The sequence below is a fragment of the Rhopilema esculentum genome, chromosome 15, assembly GCF_057945365.1.
Source record: "Rhopilema esculentum isolate cy_ngs chromosome 15, ASM5794536v1, whole genome shotgun sequence".
Taxonomy (NCBI): Eukaryota; Metazoa; Cnidaria; class Scyphozoa; order Rhizostomeae; family Rhizostomatidae; genus Rhopilema; species Rhopilema esculentum.
This window is the reverse complement of record NC_142829.1, coordinates 6,152,919-6,174,510: the sequence shown is the minus strand read 5'-3', so window position 1 is coordinate 6,174,510 and position 21,592 is coordinate 6,152,919. Positions and strand designations below refer to the sequence as shown.

General features: G+C 36.3%; 1 long non-coding RNA gene across 2 annotated transcripts; it reads right to left on the bottom strand.

The window, feature by feature from the left end:
* Positions 1-4,786: 4,786 nt before the first annotated feature.
* Positions 4,787-19,695, bottom strand: LOC135685438 (uncharacterized). Of its 2 annotated transcripts, XR_010516002.2 has the most exons (4): positions 19,164-19,695; positions 9,729-9,795; positions 5,826-5,976; positions 4,787-5,139 (listed from the first exon to the last, which is right to left on the bottom strand). It is a non-coding gene; the product is annotated as an uncharacterized LOC135685438 (long non-coding RNA). The 2 variants fall into 2 exon arrangements; XR_010516003.2 differs by lacking the exon at positions 9,729-9,795.
* Positions 19,696-21,592: the final 1,897 nt, after the last annotated feature.

Sequence of the window (21,592 nt, the reverse complement as noted above, 5' to 3'; positions counted from 1 at the left end):
GTCAATACTATTGACTAGTGGAAAATTGTGTTTTAAACAGGGTTGGAAAATTTTGGGGCAAGAATCTTTGCTGAAATATCCACCAATTTCCTAAGCCTATAGCCTTACTTTTTCTTCAAAAATTGACAGGATCATAATATTCTTAATAGTACTAAAAACCGACATCAGAGACATAGTCAATAGTATTGACTAGTGCAAAATTGTGTTTTAAACAGGGTTGGGGAATTTTGGGGCAAAATTCTTTGATGAATTATCCACCAATTTCTTAAGCCTATAGCTTTACTTTTTCTTTAAAAATTGACAGGATCAAAAAGTTCCTAATAGTGTAATAGACCGACATAAAAAAGATACTCAATACTATTGACTAGTGGAAAATTGTGTTTTAAACAGGGATGGGGAATTTTGGGGCAAAAATCTTTGCTGAAATATCCACTAATTTCCTAAGCCTATAGCCTTACTTTTTCTTTGAAAATTGACAGGATCATAAAGCTCTTAATAGTGCTAAAAACCGACATCAGAGAAAGAGTGAATGCTATTAACTAGTACAAAAATGTGTTTGGAGCAGTGTTGGTGAATTTTAGGGCAAGAATTTTTGCTGAAATACCGACCATTTTTCTAAGCCTATAGCCTTACTTTTTCTTAAAAAATTGACAGGACCATAAAGTTCTTATTAGTACTAAAAATCGACATCAGAGAGATAGTCAATAGTATTGACTTGTGGAAAATTGTGTTTTAAACAGGGTTGGGGAATTTTGGAACCTTTGCTGAAATAACGACCAATTTTTTAAGCCTATAACCTTACTTTTTCCAAAAAATTGACAGGATCATAAAGTTTTTAATAGTGCTAAAAACCGAAATCAGAGAGAGAGTGAATGCTATTCACTAGTACAAAAATGTAATTAGAGCAGTGTTGGTAAATTTTAGGCCAAGAATTTTTGCTGAAATATCGACCAATTTCCTAAGCCTATAGCCTTACTTTCTCCTAAAAAATTGACAGGATCAAAAAGTTCTTAATAGTGTAGTAGACCGACATAAAAGAGATAATGAATACTATTGACTAGTGGAACATTGTGTTTCAAACAGGGTTGGGGAATTTTGGGGCAAAAATCTTTGCTGAAATATCCACCAATTTCCTAAGCCTATAGCCTTACTTTTTCTTCAAAAATTGACAGGATCATAATATTCTTAATAGTACTAAAAACCGACATCAGAGACATAGTCAATAGTATTGACTAGTGCAAAATTGTGTTTTAAACAGGGTTGGGGAATTTTGGGGCAAAATTCTTTGATGAATTATCCACCAATTTCTTAAGCCTATAGCTTTACTTTTTCTTTAAAAATTGACAGGATCAAAAAGTTCCTAATAGTGTAATAGACCGACATAAAAAAGATACTCAATACTATTGACTAGTGGAAAATTGTGTTTTAAACAGGGATGGGGAATTTTGGGGCAAAAATCTTTGCTGAAATATCCACTAATTTCCTAAGCCTATAGCCTTACTTTTTCTTTGAAAATTGACAGGATCATAAAGCTCTTAATAGTGCTAAAAACCGACATCAGAGAAAGAGTGAATGCTATTAACTAGTACAAAAATGTGTTTGGAGCAGTGTTGGTGAATTTTAGGGCAAGAATTTTTGCTGAAATACCGACCATTTTTCTAAGCCTATAGCCTTACTTTTTCTTAAAAAATTGACAGGACCATAAAGTTCTTATTAGTACTAAAAATCGACATCAGAGAGATAGTCAATAGTATTGACTTGTGGAAAATTGTGTTTTAAACAGGGTTGGGGAATTTTGGAACCTTTGCTGAAATATCGACCAATTTTTTAAGCCTATAACCTTACTTTTTCCAAAAAATTGACAGGATCATAAAGTTTTTAATAGTGCTAAAAACCGAAATCAGAGAGAGAGTGAATGCTATTCACTAGTACAAAAATGTAATTAGAGCAGTGTTGGTAAATTTTAGGCCAAGAATTTTTGCTGAAATATCGACCAATTTCCTAAGCCTATAGCCTTACTTTCTCCTAAAAAATTGACAGGATCAAAAAGTTCTTAATAGTGTAGTAGACCGACATAAAAGAGATAATGAATACTATTGACTAGTGGAACATTGTGTTTCAAACAGGGTTGGGGAATTTTGGGGCAAAAATCTTTGCTGAAATATCCACCAATTTCCTAAGCCTATAGCCTTACTTTTTCTTTAAAAACTAACAGGATCATAAAGTTCTCAATAGTACTGAAAACCGACATCAGAAAGAGAGTGAATGCTATTAACTAGTACAAAAATGTGTTTGGAGCAGTGTTGGTGAATTATAGGGCAAAAATCTTTGCTGAAATATCCACCAATTTCCTAAGCCTATAGCCTTACTTTTTCTTTAAAAACTAACAGGATCATAAAGTTCTCAATAGTACTGAAAACCGACATCAGAAAGAGAGTGAATGCTATTAACTAGTACAAAAATGTGTTTGGAGCAGTGTTGGTGAATTATAGGGCAAAAATCTTTGCTGAAATATCGACCAATTTCCTAAGCCTATAGCCTTACTTTTTCTTCAAAAATTGACAGGATCAAAAAGTTCTTAATAGTGTAATAGACCGACATAAAAGCGATAGTCAATACTATTGACTAGTAGAAAAATGTGTTTTAAACAGGGTTCGGGAATTATGGGGCAAAAATCTTTGCTGAAATATCCACTAATTTCCAAAGCCTATAGCCTTACTTTTTCTTTGAAAATTGACAGGATCATAAAGCTCTTAATAGTGCTAAAAACCGACATCAGAGAGAGAGTGAATGCTATTAACTAGTAGAAAAATGTGTTTGGAGCAGTGTTGGTGAATTTTAGGGCAATAATCTTTGCTGAAATATCGATCAATTTACTAAGCCTATAGCCTAACTTTTTCTTTAAAAATTGACAGGATCATAAAGTTCTTAATAGTGCTGAAAACCGACATCAGAGAGAGAGTGAATGCTATTAACTAGTACAAAAATGTGTTTGGAGCAGTGTTGGTGAATTATAGGGCAAAAATCTTTGCTGAAATATCGACCAATTTCCTAAGCCTATAGCCTTACTTTTTCTTTAAAAATTGACAGGATCATAAAGTTCTTAATAGTGCTGAAAACCGACTTCAGAGAGAGAGTGAATGCTATTAACTAGTACAAAAATGTGTTTGGAGCAGTGTTGGTGAATTATAGGGCAAAAATCTTTGCTGAAATATCGACCAATTTCCTAAGCCTATAGCCTTACTTTTTCTTCAAAAATTGACAGGATCAAAAAGTTCTTAATAGTGTAATAGACCGACATAAAAGCGATAGTCAATACTATTGACTAGTAGAAAAATGTGTTTTAAACAGGGTTCGGGAATTATGGGGCAAAAATCTTTGCTGAAATATCCACTAATTTCCAAAGCCTATAGCCTTACTTTTTCTTTGAAAATTGACAGGATCATAAAGCTCTTAATAGTGCTAAAAACCGACATCAGAGAGAGAGTGAATGCTATTAACTAGTAGAAAAATGTGTTTGGAGCAGTGTTGGTGAATTTTAGGGCAATAATCTTTGCTGAAATATCGATCAATTTACTAAGCCTATAGCCTTACTTTTTCTTTAAAAATTGACAGGATCATAAAGTTCTTAATAGTGCTGAAAACCGACATCAGAGAGAGAGTGAATGCTATTAACTAGTACAAAAATGTGTTTGGAGCAGTGTTGGTGAATTATAGGGTAAAAATCTTTGCTGAAATATCGACCAATTTCCTAAGCCTATAGCATTACTTTTTCTCAAAAATTGACAGGATCATAAAGTTCTTAATAGTACTAAAAACCGACATCAGAGAGATAGTCAATAGTATTGACTTGTGGAAAATTGTGTTTGGAGCAGTGTTGGTGAATTTTAGGGCAATAATCTTTGCTGAAATATCGATCAATTTACTAAGCCTATAGCCTTACTTTTTCTTTAAAAATTGACAGGGTCATAAAGTTCTTAATAGTGCTAAAAACCGACATCAGAGAGAGAGTGAATGCTATTAACTAGTACAAAAATGTGTTTGGAGCAGTGTTGGTGAATTTTAGGGCAATAATCTTTGCTGAAATATCGACCAATTTCCTAAGCCTATAGCCTTACTTTTTCTTTAAAAATTGACAGGATCAAAAAGTTCCTAATAGTGTAATAGACCGACATAAAAGAGATACTCAATACTATTGACTAGTGGAAAATTGTGTTTTAAACAGGGATGGGGAATTTTGGGGCAAAAATCTTTGCTGAAATATCCACTAATTTCCTAAGCCTATAGCCTTACTTTTTCTTTGAAAATTGACAGGATCATAAAGTTCTTAATAGTACTAAAAACCGACATCAGAGACATAGTCAATAGTATTGACTAGTGGAAAATTGTGTTTTAAACAGGTTTGGGGAAATTTGAGGCAAAAATCTTTGCTGAAATATCCACCAATTTCCTAAGCCTATAGCCTTACTTTTTCTTTAAAAATTGACAGGATCAAAAAGTTCCTAATAGTGTAATAGACCGACATAAAAGAGATAGTCAATACTATTGACTAGTGGAAAATTGTGTTTTAAACAGGGTTGGAAAATTTTGGGGCAAGAATCTTTGCTGAAATATCCACCAATTTCCTAAGCCTATAGCCTTACTTTTTCTTAAAAAATTGACAGGATCAAAAAGTTCTTAATAGTACTAAAAATCGACATCAGAGAGTAAGTGAATACTATTGACTAGTGGAAAATTGTGTTTTAAACAGGGTTGGGGAATTTTGGGGGAAGAATCTTTGCTGAAATATCGAACAATTTTCTAAGCCTATAGCCTTACTTCTTCTTAGAAAATTGACAGGATCAAAAAGTTCCTAATAGTGTTATAGACCGGCAAAAGAGAGATAGTGAATGGTATTGACTAGTGGAAAATCGTGTTTTAAACAGGGTTTTGGAATTTTGTGGCAAAAATCTTTGCTTAATTATCGACAAATTTCCCAAGCCAATAGCCTTAATTTTTCTTCAAATATTCATATAATCATAACTTTCTTAATAATGCTACAGACTGGCATAAGAACATTAATAGATACCTTTTGGTTGGTGTAAATATATGTTCCTTCCATAGCTTTTGTTTTTCCAATATATTTTACCTTGCCAGAATCTTTTGAAAACAGATCAAAATATATATCATTAACGTACTTATATACTTTAGACAATTTTCAGGAATTTTCGGAATCTTCTCTCAAAAATCAACCGATTCTTTACGCCTATAGTCCTACTTTTTCTTCAAAATATTACATGGTCAAAAGTTTCTAACAGTGCCGCAAATTAGCCTCAAAACCATTTTAAATACTTTCAGTTCGTGTAAAATTTACCTTTGAATCACAGTTAAGGAAAGTAGGGGGAAAAAGCTTTCCTAGAAAATCGACTAATTTCCTAAGCCTTACTTTTTCTTCAAATTCCACTTTGCAAGAAATTTTCTATAAAAGCGGTGAAGCGGCATCAAAACAGTACTAAAAACATTTTGATTAGTTTAAGTATACATTTTTGGGATCTTTATACATTTTTTCGGGGAAAAAGTTACTCTGGAAAGTTGAAAATTCTCTTTAGCCTATAGCCTTACTTTCTCTTTAAAGTATAACATTGTCAAAAACGTTTCAAAAGGGTTTACAAACCGGTATCCGAACAGTTCTAAACATCGTTAATCAATGTGAGAATATGTTTTCAGCATATTTTGTATGAATTGATGATGATTGGCTATTGGCATAAAAAAGAGCCAATCAAACGCTAAACTCTTTCTCTCGTGCTATTGCTTTAATCCGCTTCTGGATAAAAATCTTCACTTACCTTTCTAAGCGTTATCCGCCTTTTTTAGTCCGAGTAGTGTCACATGAAAAATGCTTCATTTATTGCATTTTTTCACTGTTTGTGCCTTTTCTGTGCTTTGCATCTTGTTCACGTTCTGAGGTCTTTTAGGAGAATGAAATCAGCCTTGCTTCTGTAATTGAAATCGTTTTGTAAATTAATTTGACAGTTTACGAACTTGAAACAGTCTAGAGTGAATCAGATAACAAATAAATGACAATTTTGTTCTTAAAACGCTTATTTTAAAGATTGGAAAGAACGGGAGGTAGAATAAAACAGCATGTTGATTCAGACATAAACTGTTCAAAACAAAATCTTCTGTTATTGTCATTATGCAGCTCTAACTAGAAAACCCAGATTGTTTCAGAGGATTGGCCCATTTCAATCCCCAACATGGCCTATTTCAATATTGGCTTCTTTTAAAAGCCATTCCAAGAGGCCTTTCATCTGAGAAATTTTAGGCCGGTTTGAGACTCACGCCTGCCTGAGTTTAATTCGATGTTTGGTCAAATCCCTTTGAGTGTTCACAAGAGTAGGTCGAATTGAAAATCGCACCGCCCTGAGATTCAATTCGGTTTTTCAAACCGGTTTGAATTTTCAAGCCGGCGTGAAATATTCATTTGAAAACGATATTTTCAAACTGGGGAGATCTGAACTTGCAAAATCAAAACTATACGGTCCGAACATTTGTGCTAGGTTTGCGAAGTCTTCCGTTGACATTCTAAAGGTCGCTACCCATTCCCCTGGTAACATTACACCATCCCACATATATGTTCATCATTTCTCTGTGCGTCCAGTGTTTTTCCAGTGTTGTCCCTTCTTTAAAAACCTATTCCTGAGTTGCCTGTACCCTTTTTTTACCCTAAATTTCTTGAGAAACTTCCTGTCACAGCGCCTGATCCTTGAATGCGTGAAAACGCAGTATTCATACATTCATTCCAACCAGTTTGAAATATCCATAATGGCCTCTAATGATATGTGAATTTTCTTTTTAGGGCCATTTTTCTATGGCAATGCATTAATGCTTTGGTTATATGTAAAAAGCCTAAATGTCCGAGGGCGATAACATCATCACTGAATTGTGTCGATGTCAGCAAATGTGCATTTTGATGCAAAATTTAGAAGCTCGGCTAAAGATTATTGGCACCTAAAGATTATTGGCACCTAAAGATTATTGGCACCTAAAGATTATTGGCACCTAAAGATTATTGGCACCTATCACACGATTATGTAAGCTATGATTTAAATAGATATTCCATTATATTAGCTAAAAATACAATTAAGCACTAAGGCTCGGAATAAAAAACTTTCTATTTGCTGTAGATGTTGCATAAAACATACTATTCCAAACAATAGAGAGTCGAACAAATCTCTACACGACTTTGAAAAAACTGTTAATATTGACACAGTGGTCCCTCATCAAGTGTTGCCCTCTTTTTGCACTCTAAAATCTAATCACATCTCTGCAACTTTTTAAATGAATGGCAAACCCAGCCCCTCCTCCTTTATCAAGCCTATGTAGGAGTTCTAAAGGTGGGTTCAATGTAAGGGCGCAACATTTACGTGGATAATGGGCTCTTGTGGGTGCTAGGGAGGGCTTTGTGAGATCCAGGGGTGAGGCTACGAGAGCTGTCACGATTTTGAACCTGCATCTGGTGATACCTTTCTCCAAACAACTCGAATTTTTAAAGAAACTTATCAAATATGCCAAAGAAAAAAGGGTCAATTGCCCCCAATCGACTCTGTATCTACACCCCTGTCTGTTAATATGTATAAACTCGAAGTGCGAAACATCTTGTGAGGTATCAAAGGCTACAAGGTCAGAATTATTTGATTTAAGACTGTTTATCTAACTAACACAGTGTCAGAGAAATTTACCAGTATCTTTTCTACCTGTTTAGAGCATCAACTGTGTAAATACAAGCCCTGTTGAAACCATTCTGGAAACACCCTGTTTATAATTCTGAAGCCATTTTAGTCAACATTACAAATGGCTTAGAAACAACTCAAAAGTGTGGTTAGTGAATCATACTACATAAATCATATTATTTGATGGAATCATCCCAGTTAATAACGAATTTAAAAAAAACCCCTTGGAAAAACCGCAGCCTAACATAATAATGGCATATCTCTTTTATAACACGAGAGACAGTAACATTATAATCACCCTTTATACAAAGAAATAGCTGAAGAATGAAATCGAGATCTTTATCCATATTAACAAAGAATCCGCTCAAATGGATATAACGTATTGATTTTGGGTGATATTTAAGCGAAGCAGTAGGGACACAAATCTGCCTAGAGATAAAATAAAACTATTTTAAAGGAAATGTTTGCAGATTTACCTACTTATGCCATGGCGCACCTAAAGAGAGTGAAGTGGGTCCTCCTGATTACTTTTCATAAGATAATTTTAAATTCATGCTACTTTCCATAGTTTCAAAACACCGTTTGGATTGTTGGTAACTATAACTAACGATATTTTGAGAACAGTCACTGTGTCAAAAATTCTTGTCTTGGGATATTCTTTTCTTCGATCGAAATACATTTGTAGGCCTTGAAAGGTTACAAAAAATGTCTTCAAACTTTGAATTGGCCTGCCTTTGACATTCGAATAGCTCTTAAAATAATAAAATCAATTGTTGAAAATGCAAGCATTCTTGAGTTGTCTTACAGGGCATGAAGCTGTGTTCTTGAATGTTATATTATGGAGAGATTCTGCAGCTTAGTTTCAGTAAACTTACTATGATTTTAGCCTTTTTGAGTTTGCTACTATCTCCTTATAAAATCCTCATGAAAATTCCCATGAAATGAAAGGCCTCTCCCATCAATCGTTCTTTCTTGTATGGTTTCAAGATTGTTTTTCGCTTGATATTTCACAAATAATCAACTCTAAGTATTTATTGTACTTTTGCCATCTCTAAATACAAGTGGCTTATCCAACAAAACCAATAAAATTAACGGTCTAGTTTAAAAAATACTTCGAGTGTCTCTTCTTTGAATCAAATTATTGACTTCTGATTCGGATTGACAATCAGAATTTTGAAATAAACTCGTTTTTTTATACGAAACTGGCTATAAGAAACGAGTACTGGACAGTTAGAAAAAATTAAGAAACTTCAATACTCAAAGCAAAACAAAATTAAGAAACTAATAAATCGTGATAAAACTGAGAACAACGAAATTTTGTAAAATCTAAGAACAAGATTGCCCTGTTGGCCTAGAACTTAAGACACAAGGGATAAAAATATACTTCCCACATCTAAATACAGTATCGGAACGGAAGTGAATCTCTTGACGTGATAAAAAGGGTCACGAACATTTCATAACATCATTCATGACATCATGAAACTCTTAAGAAACAATGAGTATTGAAATTTCCAGAACATTAAGAAACTGGAGTACTCAACATCGACCTTTGTTTCTTATAAAAAAATGAGTGTAGATTCAAGAAGCTAGTGGTAGTGCCATTGGTTTTTTGACGAATTAAAGCAAGAAATTGTATATAAGGTTTGACTGTGATTAGTGACATAGGCTCAATATGACGTCAAACTTTTTATTGTCATAAAGCCCAAGGTACATGCAGAGAAAATACGAAAGATTGTACAAAAAAATAAAAACATGGCTTATTCAAAGTTATTCTAGATTGAGTTTAAAAAAATATGCAAAGTCAGCAACATATGTCTAAAATCGGATGAGATATGGCCAATGAAAGATTTGCGAAGTTTGCTAACGGATTACTGTCATTTTGGCTCGTTCATAAAGTGATGAACCACGACTAAAGTACAAAGGATAGGCAAGAACAAAGCAATACAACGACGATAATCCAATGTAGCGAGAATTGTGCTCATGTGCCATATCTCAGCAAACTCGTAACATATTTACCTGATTTGGCATGTGTAGAGGTATTTCATAATGCTCTTCTAAGTTATAGAATCCAAATTCGAAAATTCTAAAAATAGATGATTGTGACGTCATCAATGAAGTTTGCAGTATCTTCCAAAACCCAGCCATAGATTTGTGTAGAAGTTTGAATATTACCATAAATTTTTGCATTCTTATAACTTTGTATTTAATTATAAAGCCCATCAGTTTTTTCCTCCACATTCGATAACTTACAAAACACATTAAGATTCTGGTGATCAGATTTGAGTTTTTGATTGATAGCAAGTTTAGGAATCATTGCAAAAATGTTTAATCGCGATAGAGTTTGCATATACAATTCTAAAGGCAATTTTCACGTACAAACACAAATGCTATAGCTTCTGTAGACCTAGTAAAATACTTGTTTTTGTTTTACAAGAAAAATGCCTGGTCACTGACAAAAGTCCAGCAATGTTAAAAAGTTTGCCATGCTACAGTATATACCACTCCAAATCTTCGTTCTAAAAAACTTCACAAGATTTCCACAAAATTCGCCATTTTTCTATTTTGAACAGCAGGCAACTCGCCAAGTAACCCCGGGTTTAAGGAATGTATCCTGCTTTCAAATACATTGAGTGAGTTGATAAACAGCCCATAATCCATATTATGCATAATCTAAGCCAGCACAATGATCGCCTGAAAAGAGTACGGCGATAACAAACCAAATATGTAGCAAATTTAGCTGGCCAAATTTGAGGAAATGTGGGTGAGATATCATATCATATGTGCATGGAAATAGCCGCAACTACGTCACCCACTATCGGCATTGGCCGGCGCAACGTGTTTGAAAGTTGAGGAGTCCAATTTTTGACTCGCTTCAGTGCTTTGTGACAGGTTAATTTTTCTTATAAAATATGATTTACCGATACCTAGCACTTTTTAATCAATTTCTAGAAGAAGCAAATGGATCATGTTTTGATAAAAGTGGGGAGGGGGTAATCCTTATGTTCTCAAAAAATTCCTTCCTAGCGGTTTCCTTGCACAAAATAGTTGATATTCTTTCTTTCCGTAACGAATTTGTTCTTCAACAAAAAGACATTTACTCTTGGTACCAGACTCACTCTGTATAAAATAAGTGTGAGTCTGGTATCCGGGGTAATAGACATTACAAGTGAGGTTCAGGACATAGAAAAATAAAGCTTGGTCATTTTGCTTTGGTACCTAGTTGTTTTGGGTCAGTCTTCTCCTTCTACATCCTAAGCCAAGCACGCATTTCCAAGGTCGCACAAACGATCAATATTTAACAAACTGTTACTTGCATAGTGCCACGTGTGACGCACGACTTTTACAATAATTAAGTTTCAAATTCTCATGTTTTGGTCTTTTAGATATTTAAATAATAAATCAATGGCGATGGAGCTTAAGCTTAGAGTATATTAGGGGTGATTATTAAGCACAGCAACTTCCAGAATGATCGATTAAAGTTTTTTCTTCTTTGCCTAAAAACTGCATGGTCCCCCGACCCCCCGGTTTCACCGACCATGGTTTTTCATATAGCACTGAGGTTTGAACTATGAATTGCTAAGTTTGATCACCTCATATCACCAAATATACGTAGACACAAACATATGAATATTTCCTAGAATCGCACAGAAGAAGAAAAGGGCGTCGCTGTTGGGAACGTGCACTCAACAGTTACGTAATTGCTGCGTTTGTAAGTAAACTAATGACCTTCGTAATTAGTAGCTAGTGTAGGACACGTGTTAGAGTAGATTGCTTGCTGCTCTATTGTCAGCTAATTAGAAGCTTCTAGAAAGTTCTAATGATCGCTGAGGTAGAACTTTTTAGCACGCGTCACGTAGAGTTTAGTCAGTTGCACGTTTCGCAGTGAACAAGTCGATAGAATCTCAAAACAACAGGTTATGGGCCCAGAACCAAACCACTGCACATGGCTGGAATTGGAGATAAATTCGAAATCGAAAAATTAGATAGGTCGAACTGGCCTACATGGAAGTTTCAAATGAAACATTTGTTGATGGCGAAAGATGTGTGGGATCACGTAGATGGAACGATTTCGTTACCTGACGATAATACAGCATCTAGAGCTACATACGAAAAGGCCAAGCAAAAGGCAATGGCGACGTTGGTAATGGGAATTCAGTCGAATCTTATCTACTTGGTGACATCATGCGAAACACCGAAGGACCTGTGGGATACTCTCAAAGCCTATTTCGAGAGGGATACGATAGCCAACAAGCTGTTTCTCAAGAGACAATATTTTACTTCAAAAATGCTTGAAGGGCAATCGGTCCAAGATCATTTGAAACGTATGAAGGAAATCGCTGATAAACTCCATGCACTCGGGTCTACAGTAGCTGAAGAAGAGCAAGTCGTGGCATTGCTCATAAGCCTTCCACCAAGCTATACAACACTCGTTACAGCTCTGGAAGCTAAAGGAGATGAACTATCACTGGCCTTCGTCCAGCAAGCCCTTATCAATGAAGAGCAAAAAACCAGGCCTTCAAAGCAACCGCAACGACTAAAATAAATCGAGACTCAACATTACACTTGGAAAAGGGCATCAGCAGGCCTTTCAAAGGCAAATGTTACAACTGTGGCAAGGAGTGTCATAAAAGCTTTGAATGTCACAAAAGGAAGCAAGTGAGGCCCAGCAATTCATTTAAAAATGAAACACATAATGCAAAGACTGCAGGAAAGGAGGAAGATGATGACTCAGACTCTCAACTCTTTCTAGCTGAAAATGAACAAACAGAAAATGAGACAAACAGACAATGGATTCTGGATTCGGGTGCCTCGCAGCATATGACCTCAAACAAACTGCTTTTGATTAACTACATAGAGTTCAACCAGCCTGAATTAGTCAAACTGGGTGACGGACATACAGTGGAAGCCCGTGGATCAGGACGAGCTCAAATAACCATGGAAACAAGCCACAACAAGCAGCTGACAATTGAAATGGATAATGTACTCTATGTTCCGAAACTAGCTTGCAACCTGTTCAGTGTGCGAGCTGTGACACAGAAGGGACTCATTGTTCAGTTTGGACATACTTGTTGCTGGATAAAGGACTCGGACGGTAAAGCTGTAGGCAAAGGAAGACTCGTTAAGCGAATGTACGTTCTGAGCTGCGAAACAGATATAACAGCAGCTTATCACCAATCTGAAAGGATGGAAAATAGCAACCCTAGCACGATGGATATTTGGCATCAACGGCTAGGACATATAAATAGAAAACAGCTATTGGAATCAGTCAAGAAGAAGCTCATCAAAGGAGTTGCCATCCAAGGAAATGACGAACTGAACTTTTGTACAGGGTGTGCGGAAAGTAAGATGAGCAGAAAACCTTTCAAGTCAACAGAGGGGATCAAGACTTCTAGAAAATTACAGATAGTTCACAGCGACGTATGTGGACCAATGTCAATACAGAGCTTTTCGGGAAAGCGTTATTTTGTCACATTCATTGATGACTACTCGAGATGTGTCAAAGTCTACTTCATTAAAAGGAAGTCTGAGGTACTAAAGAGGTTTAAAGAATTTGAAGCCTCTGCAACCAATGAAGCTGCATGTAAAATTGGAACCTTGCGTACAGATAATGGCGGAGAGTATGTATCAAATGACTTTGAAAATCTTCTGAAAAGGAAAGGTATCAAACACGAAACTTCTGTTCCTCACTCTCCACAACAGAATGGAGTGGCTGAGCGCATGAACCGGACTCTCGTTGAATCCGCAAAAGCAATGATGAACCATGCCGGACTCAGCAAGACCTTCTGGGCAGAAGCAGTCAACACTGCAGCCTACATAAGAAATCGTGTTATAACCAGCGCATCAGGTCAAACACCGTATGAAAAATGGTATGGAAAACCCCCTGATGTCTCCCACTTTCGTGTGTTCGGCTGCATAGCTTATGCTCATATTCCAGAGGCTGAGCGAAGAAAGTTGGACAAGAAAGCCAACAGACTTCGATTCTTGGGCTACAGTGCAAACCAGAAAGGATACCGACTCTTTGATATGCAGAGCAAGAGAATAGTGATCATAAGAGACGTTAACTTCAATGAAAATGATTTTGGATCTCAAAAACAGTATTTGAAGATGGGTCCAGAACCAGCAAAGGAAGATAAACGGCAAACAGAGCTTACGGAAAGGAACACGGATGCAGAAGAAAGCCATCCTCGACGATCTCAAAGATCCACAAAAGGGGTACCACCACCTCGATTTGGCTTGGATGAGTATGCTGACGTCACAGAAGCAAGACATGTTGTATTCTCAGCAATCATCGAAGAACCAGCTACCATCCAAGAAGCCTTCAATAGTGAATATTCCGCACAGTGGAAAGAAGCAACGGATTCAGAGTATCAGTCACTCATAGAGAACCAAACGTGGGAGTTAGTGAAGCCACCAAAAGACCGAAAGGCTATCGGGTGCAAGTGGGTCTTCAAAGTAAAGTATGACGAAAATGGACAAGTGGAACGTTTCAAAAGTCGTTTAGTAGCAAAAGGGTATTCTCAGAAGTACGGCGTCGATTTTGATGAAACTTTTTCTCCTGCCGTGCGGTTCAGTTCTATTCGAGCCTTACTGGCTTTTGCAGTCAAAACCGAATGCTGATTCATCATATGGATGTAACTACGGCATTTCTGAACGGAGATTTAACGGAAGAAATCTATATGGAGCAACCAGAGGGTTACGTGATACGTGGAAAAGAGAATCTGGTTTGCAGGCTCAAAAAATCCCTCTATGGACTCAAGCAATCACCACGTTGCTGGAATCGAAAATTTAGAAACGCGCTCGAATCACTAAATTTCAGACAAGGCCAAGCAGATCCGTGTATCTTCGTGAAAGGATCTCTTGAAAGAAACAATTTGACAATTATTGCTGTTTACGTAGATGATTTAATCATCATATCTTCTACCCAAGATGAAATGAAACAAATGAAAGTAAACCTGAGAAAGAATTTCAAGATGAAAGATTTGGGCAGCCTTCATTTCTGCCTTGGAGTCAGCGTTGAGCAAAGCGAAGAAGGAGTCAGTCTATCACAGAAGCAGTACGTTGAAAAATTACTGAAGCGCTATGGACTTCAAGATGCTAATCCAGTGTGTACACCTCTTGATCCAAATGTCAAACTTGTAGCAGATGATGGAAACAGTAAACCTGTTGATAACGTTCAATATCAGTCTATGATAGGGAGTTTACTCTATGCTGCCATCGCAACAAGGCCTGATATCGCTCAAGCAGTGGGAGCTCTTTCTCAATTCAATTCAGCACCAACAGAAGCGCATCTTACTGCAGTAAAAAGGGTATTTCGTTATCTGAAAGGAACAATCAATCTTTCGCTGGTTTACAAGAAATCAGAAAGCAAAGAAGTTGCGGGATTTAGTGATGCTAGTTGGGCTGACGATATGCAGAATCGCCACTCAACCACTGGAAATGTCTTCATGATGGCCGGAGGTGCGATTAGCTGGCTTAGTCAAAAACAATCAACAGTGGCTCTTTCAACCGCTGAGGCAGAGTACATTGCCTTGAGTAAAGCTGCCCAAGAGGTCGTATGGCTGAAGCAACTGTTTAGAGAAATAGGAGACAATGTGCAACCTATAACCATCATGGAAGACAACCAAGGAGCAATTTCGATGACAACAAATCCAGTCGGACATAAACGGACGAAACACATCGACATAAGGTATCATTTTGTTCGAGAACAAGTAGAAAAAGGGACTCTGCTACTAAAATATTGCAACACGAAAGAAATGCTGGCTGACTTACTTACTAAATCACTGAACAGAGGTCAATTTGAGTACCTACGCTGCAAGCTCGGAATGCAATAAAACCTGAAAAGAAACTGTTGATTGAGTGGGAGTGTTGGGAACGTGCACTCAACAGTTACGTAATTGCTGCGTTTGTAAGTAAACTAATGACCTTCGTAATTAGTAGCTAGTGTAGGACACGTGTTAGAGTAGATTGCTTGCTGCTCTATTGTCAGCTAATTAGAAGCTTCTAGAAAGTTCTAATGATCGCTGAGGTAGAACTTTTTAGCACGCGTCACGTAGAGTTTAGTCAGTTGCACGTTTCGCAGTGAACAAGTCATTTCATTTTTTCATTTTATAATATTTATACAGGTTAAAGGTTCATACATATGTTTTTCAACCTGACCTGTTTAAAAGAATAAAATAAGAGCTAATAACTATGTTAAAATACTAGTAACAAAAGAAATTTACCAATCAAACCTAATTTACAATATCTAATAATACTAAGGCTATAAAAAGTGAACGTAAAGATGAAATAAAAGTTGTCCCCGACTATAGTTGTTCTTTGAAGGTTTTCAGGGAGGGGGCCAATTTGGTAGCCCTTTCTAGATTATTCCACAGTTTTGGACCGCGATAAGAAAAAGCCTTTTGGCCATTTATTGTTCTTAGCAGCGGTATCTTAAGATCAGTTTCTGATGAACGCAGAAACCGTTCTCTATCATCCGAACATTTTTCGAATAATTTTCTCAAATAGTCTGGTGCAAGCATATTTAGAGATTTGTAAGTTAGCGTGGCTGTCTCCTTTCTTACAAGATTTCTGATGGTTAACCAGCCAAGATTCTGAATTATCGGAGCAGCAGATGCATCGTATGGGCTGCTAGTTACAATTCTGGCAGCTCTATTTTGGATTTTTTGCAACACGTCAAGCTTTGATTCATTACAGCAGCCCCAAACGGAACAACAGTAGCTCAAATGGGGCTCAACAATTCCTCTATACATTTTGTTGAGGATGTCAGATGGAAGATATTTCTTAGAATACTTAATAAGTCCAAGGGCTCGATTAGCCTTGGTCTTGATAGAATCTCAAAACAACAGTCGCAAGGCTAAAGGCTTGGGCCCCTTGCTTCCATTCAACATCAAATGGTAGAGCAGAGCAGACAATCACTAGGTATTATTTATAGGCCATAAATTCATAAAGTTGTTTTCCACAATTCGGATGACAGGGGTAAGTATGAAATACTAAACTAACGAAAGGAGAAAAATTGACGCCTGCCCTTAATTGAAAATTAGATTTGAAGGAAGATAATGATTTCAACTGAATTTGGAGGGACGAACGCAAACCTTTTGTGACAACAAGCCAGTATTGACTTAATCAACATCTTAGCGTTACCAAGTAAATCCTATGTAAAGACAAGACAAGCTTGAGCAAAGGCATCGAAATCCAGGAAGGGAAGTTTTGTAATTGATAAAGGGTGGAGCTGGAATGCCACTGGGTGGGAGCGCTGAGACACTAGTGGTAAATAAACGACTGAACAGTTATTTCTTTGTAGGTTTTGTTTGACTTCAACTGTGACCTTTTTTGAGAAGTTTCAGTGCTTTTCTTCGCTGTAGGACGCAAAATATTATTTACCTTATTTTTAATGTCTCGAGATACTGTGAACATGAGCTGGTGGTGGTAGGTAAACCAACATAGTGTAAAAAGGAGAACTCGCATTTAGGAAAGAGAAATAAAATCACTCGAAATCTTATACCAACAAATCTATATTTTTGAAAGGGGTCATAGCAAGAGGAAAGGAGGCTAGCAGCATTTATTAACAATTTTGCTTCCTAAATCATACAAATTCAAAGATTATATCTCATCAGAAGAAGCAGAAAGGGAGTAAGAGACCAGGTTGTTTAGTTTAACTGGTTGTGAGACACCAAATTTCCATCCGTCTGCCAACAAGGTCCCCTGGGTGCCAGAGCCACAAAATTTTCAGCGCGTACGCCATTGTTTTATAAGACCAGATTGGTTTTGCCGAGCCTCGATGTTTTTAACTTTTTGATAATTTTAGGCTCAAATGTTCTTAAAATTGTTCTTATTTTGAGAGTGATTTTTTTGCAAATATTTGAGAAGTTACATACTGTATATAGTTTTTAAGACGCTTTACTGGGTAAAGTTTAAAAATAAAGCAACGACTGCTAGTGTTTATGAACAAACTTGCATAGTTTTGTTCTGTTGACATGACATAATATAAATTTCAAAATGCGAATTGTTTTTTTGAATTTATTATTTGAAGCTGAGCATGCTCTAGCCTTGTTCTTATTTTTTGGGCAAATCGAGCCTCAGTGTTCTGATAAAGTGTGTTCTTATAAAAAAAGAGTGTTAACAGAAAGCCAAGTTTCGCCACTCCTATCTTCTATCTCCGCGATCCAATCTATGTTGCTCTGATACCCAGGGCACCAGCAAGGGAAACATTGATTGCATTGTGGTTGATATAATAAGAGGAAAATAAATAACAATGAGCAAAATTTTGGCAAATACAAACCAGCAAACCTGAGAAAGAAAACTTACACAAGCAGGGTTTCTAACTTTCGTTTATGTCATGCAACTATTGAAATTCTAATCTATCTTGCAAAAGAGGTTGTTCTATATCCATTACACCAAACCAAAATATTTTGAAACTGCAGCAAACAAACTCAAAGCGTAATTTTAAGAAATATAAAGAGGTTAATCAGTATATGTTAGATCATGGAATTATCTGGATTAAAATATGTTGAGAACGTGTTACAACTATACAAAACACGAGATTCTATGTCAGGTGATGGGAAAATAAAACCCAAATCCAAAGCTTGAATAATGAGTTTTTCATCTCATTTATTTTTTATTTTGCTTGCTTTTGACACATATGCTCAAACGTTTTAAAACGTACTATCTTGAAACGTTGGAAAGGGCGCTGTTTTATAGGCAAATTGTAGGAGCCACACCCATGAAGACGACCAATATATTTGCATTTGTCTTATATATCCTCTGTTGTATATTTGAAATCATTCAAACTAATCAACCAAAAATTGCCAACTCGCAAAAAATCTATACTCTATTTGATAAAACAATCTTTAAGAACCCAAGCTTTGCCAACACAGAATTTTTCCAACAAAAATGCACTCGCTGGCTTTGAGGGCTGCACTCCCCCAGCCCTCCCTCCACGACACCCCTGTTGCAAATTTAATATGGCCTCTTCGTATTCTATAAGCAATCTCGCCCCTTGGAAAATTACAGTTAGGCCCCGCAAATACGAATTGTTTTTTCTACTTATTCTTAGAAGTTTATAAGTATTCTTAGAAATTAAAAATGCCTTGTTAAGAATATTATATTTTAGACCCACATATAAGAAATTTTGTGTAATCTTTTAGGCTATAAAGTTTCTTATTAACCATGATTAAAAATAACTGTTGTAGCCCTCAGCTACAAGGGGTCGTTTCAACGCGTGCAAAGCCTGTAACTTCAGAAATCACAACATAAATGAATACTGGCCTTGTCGGAAGATTATCTTATACGGCTTGCTACAATGAATAATACAGATTAATAAATTAATTAGCGATATGGCAACTAAGCGAAAATTATGGTAACTTCAAGCAACACGAGGCATGGCCTATTCAAACACAAAATTAAGGATGCAACAAAAAAACAAAATCAAAGAACTTCTAAACTAATGCTTACAAACTGTTTGTCCTTGTTCACAGCAAGTTTTTGTCCATGTTTGATCTTCTTATTTGTCTTCTTTTTCAACTTGATACCTTTATCTTTCGTAAACGACGTTAGAAAAACCTTATCTGCTCGAACTGCTTCATCCTTCAGCCTCTCAATTGTGAAAACCACGGAACTCTCTGGAGACCAGAACACAAAAAATGAGACTGATCCTCGAAGCACAGAAAAAGTAAAAATGCAGCAATACTCCGAATGGGCATTGTACGAGCTGTCAAGGGAGCAGTTTGCACGATAAAGTAACTTATCTATTTCTATAAAAAGTTTTCATGTCTGCCAAAACTCTTGGAACACCAACAGTATTTTTGTCATTGACATTTTCAGTTTCCCCATTCCTTAGCAATATACAATTGGAACCTAGACTACCGAAGTGATGGTGTCACAAAACATATATTTTGTAGAATGTTTCAACTTTAACCATATAACCTAAGAAAACATTATGAAATACTTTTAAATGTGCAAACTCATTTTAAAGGCTGTTGCGCAACCGGCATGACAATATTTTGAGACAATATTTTCAAAACTGGCCTAACTTCGTACTGCATGAAAATGCAAAACACAATCCATTTCTCAAGACAGCTGTCGCTAGACATGCTGGTTGCGCAAGAGCCTTTAATGTTACAAATTGGCTAAGACATGGCTCATTAAGCACAGACTTTTCCCCATCAAACCTCTATAATCTGGTCTTGAACCAGATCAGAGTGACAGTAATCTGCTAGCAATTTGAAATCTTTTATTGGCCATATCTCGCCCAGTTTTGAACATAACTAGCTGATTTTGCATATTGAGGGATATTCCATGAAATCCTTTGAAACTATGTGGTCAAATTTAAATTCTAAAATTCTAAAAAAAGATTTTTGATGGTATTACACTTTGGTACTCTATTGCAACATTATTTTGAGGACAAGAGGACAACCTAGCTATTTCGTTAGTCGTGAATTGAAAATAAACAGAGCATCTTAGAAACAGCTCGTGTGTTCCAAGAGCTTTTGGCAAGCATTGATGATGCTTCCAGAAGGTTATAGCTCTAAGTGACAAGTGACACATAAGCCAGGATAATTTTACATGAGGAGACAGAAAGTCACAGGCGTAAAAAGAGCTTTCTTCATAATTGAAAGTATAAGTTATGTTTACTTTGCCAGTAATTGGGAAAACTCTATTTTGCACAAATGATTGGGATGAATTCAAAAAAATCAATGAAGTGTCAGATTTTTATTGGAGGTGTTTAAGTAGCTGTTCTATGCCCATTCAATCTAATGCTCGTTTACTTGCCTGATCATACAAGAAACCGGATTTTGCGACTGAGAATAAGCTAAGAAGATATTGCCAGTCTTTATTAAACTGGTCGAATTTTTAGAACTATCGAACAGTCCTTTGCCTCTCTCTCGTCCTTCTGACGTAGGGCTCATCATGGTATCTAGAGTACTCGCCATAAATACAGAGATAATTATTGTGGACATATTATAATAGGCTAGACCAAAGGAAAGAGAACTGTGCGATTAACACTGGTATTAAATCCAAGGACCAACGCTAACAATCTTCCAAGATATTTTATTGCCAGTAGCTATGACAATGTGCTTGAAAGGATCCTTGATGAAAAAATGTTCTACCCAGGGCTAATAACAAGGCAAGCCTAGTTTGGATTTATCAAAACCTTCTATCTGGATGCAAAATATTGAATAATATATGATAAGAATTAGCAGCCTTACGCAACTGAAATATAAAAGATTAAAAAACAATCGAGAGAGTTGTTGGACCTCACATTCACAACTTGCTGTTGCCTAACCAATCTCTTACAAAGGGACTTCTACGTATTTTAACGCACCCTAACTGTTGAGATTATGTACGACCCCCCCCCCCCCCCCCCCATTTCCATTTAATTGTTGATGTATTCTTTAATCAAAAGTAAATTTACCTCGCATTAAACAATTGGAAGTAGGTCCAACGTAGCATTTTTTACATCCAAGCCACCCTGCATGTATTTTAATGTCTTTTTCAGCAAATAATATTATCTAAAAATACAAATTACAAGATTAAATGGAGGAATTAAACCCTGAATTTTGGAAAGAGTCTTAAAAGAACCAAAGAAATATGTCTATTGGAACAGAGTGCTTCCAAAGAATGCGTTGTTCAATTTCTCCGAGGTTAAACATTTAGAGTTGTTGGAAACTACATTAAAGGAGGCTAATTCAAACTCGTGTGATTCGAACTTTCAAACTTTCTGCGAATTTAAAGAAATAACTCAGTGGTACAAGTACTTCATTTCATTAACTTCTCTTTGAATTGATGTTGTAATGTCATTTTGGCTGCTTTTTAAAGTCATCTCAGTCATATTGTGTTGGGGAGATGAGACGACAAAGTTGGATGAATGCTGGCCTCCCTAG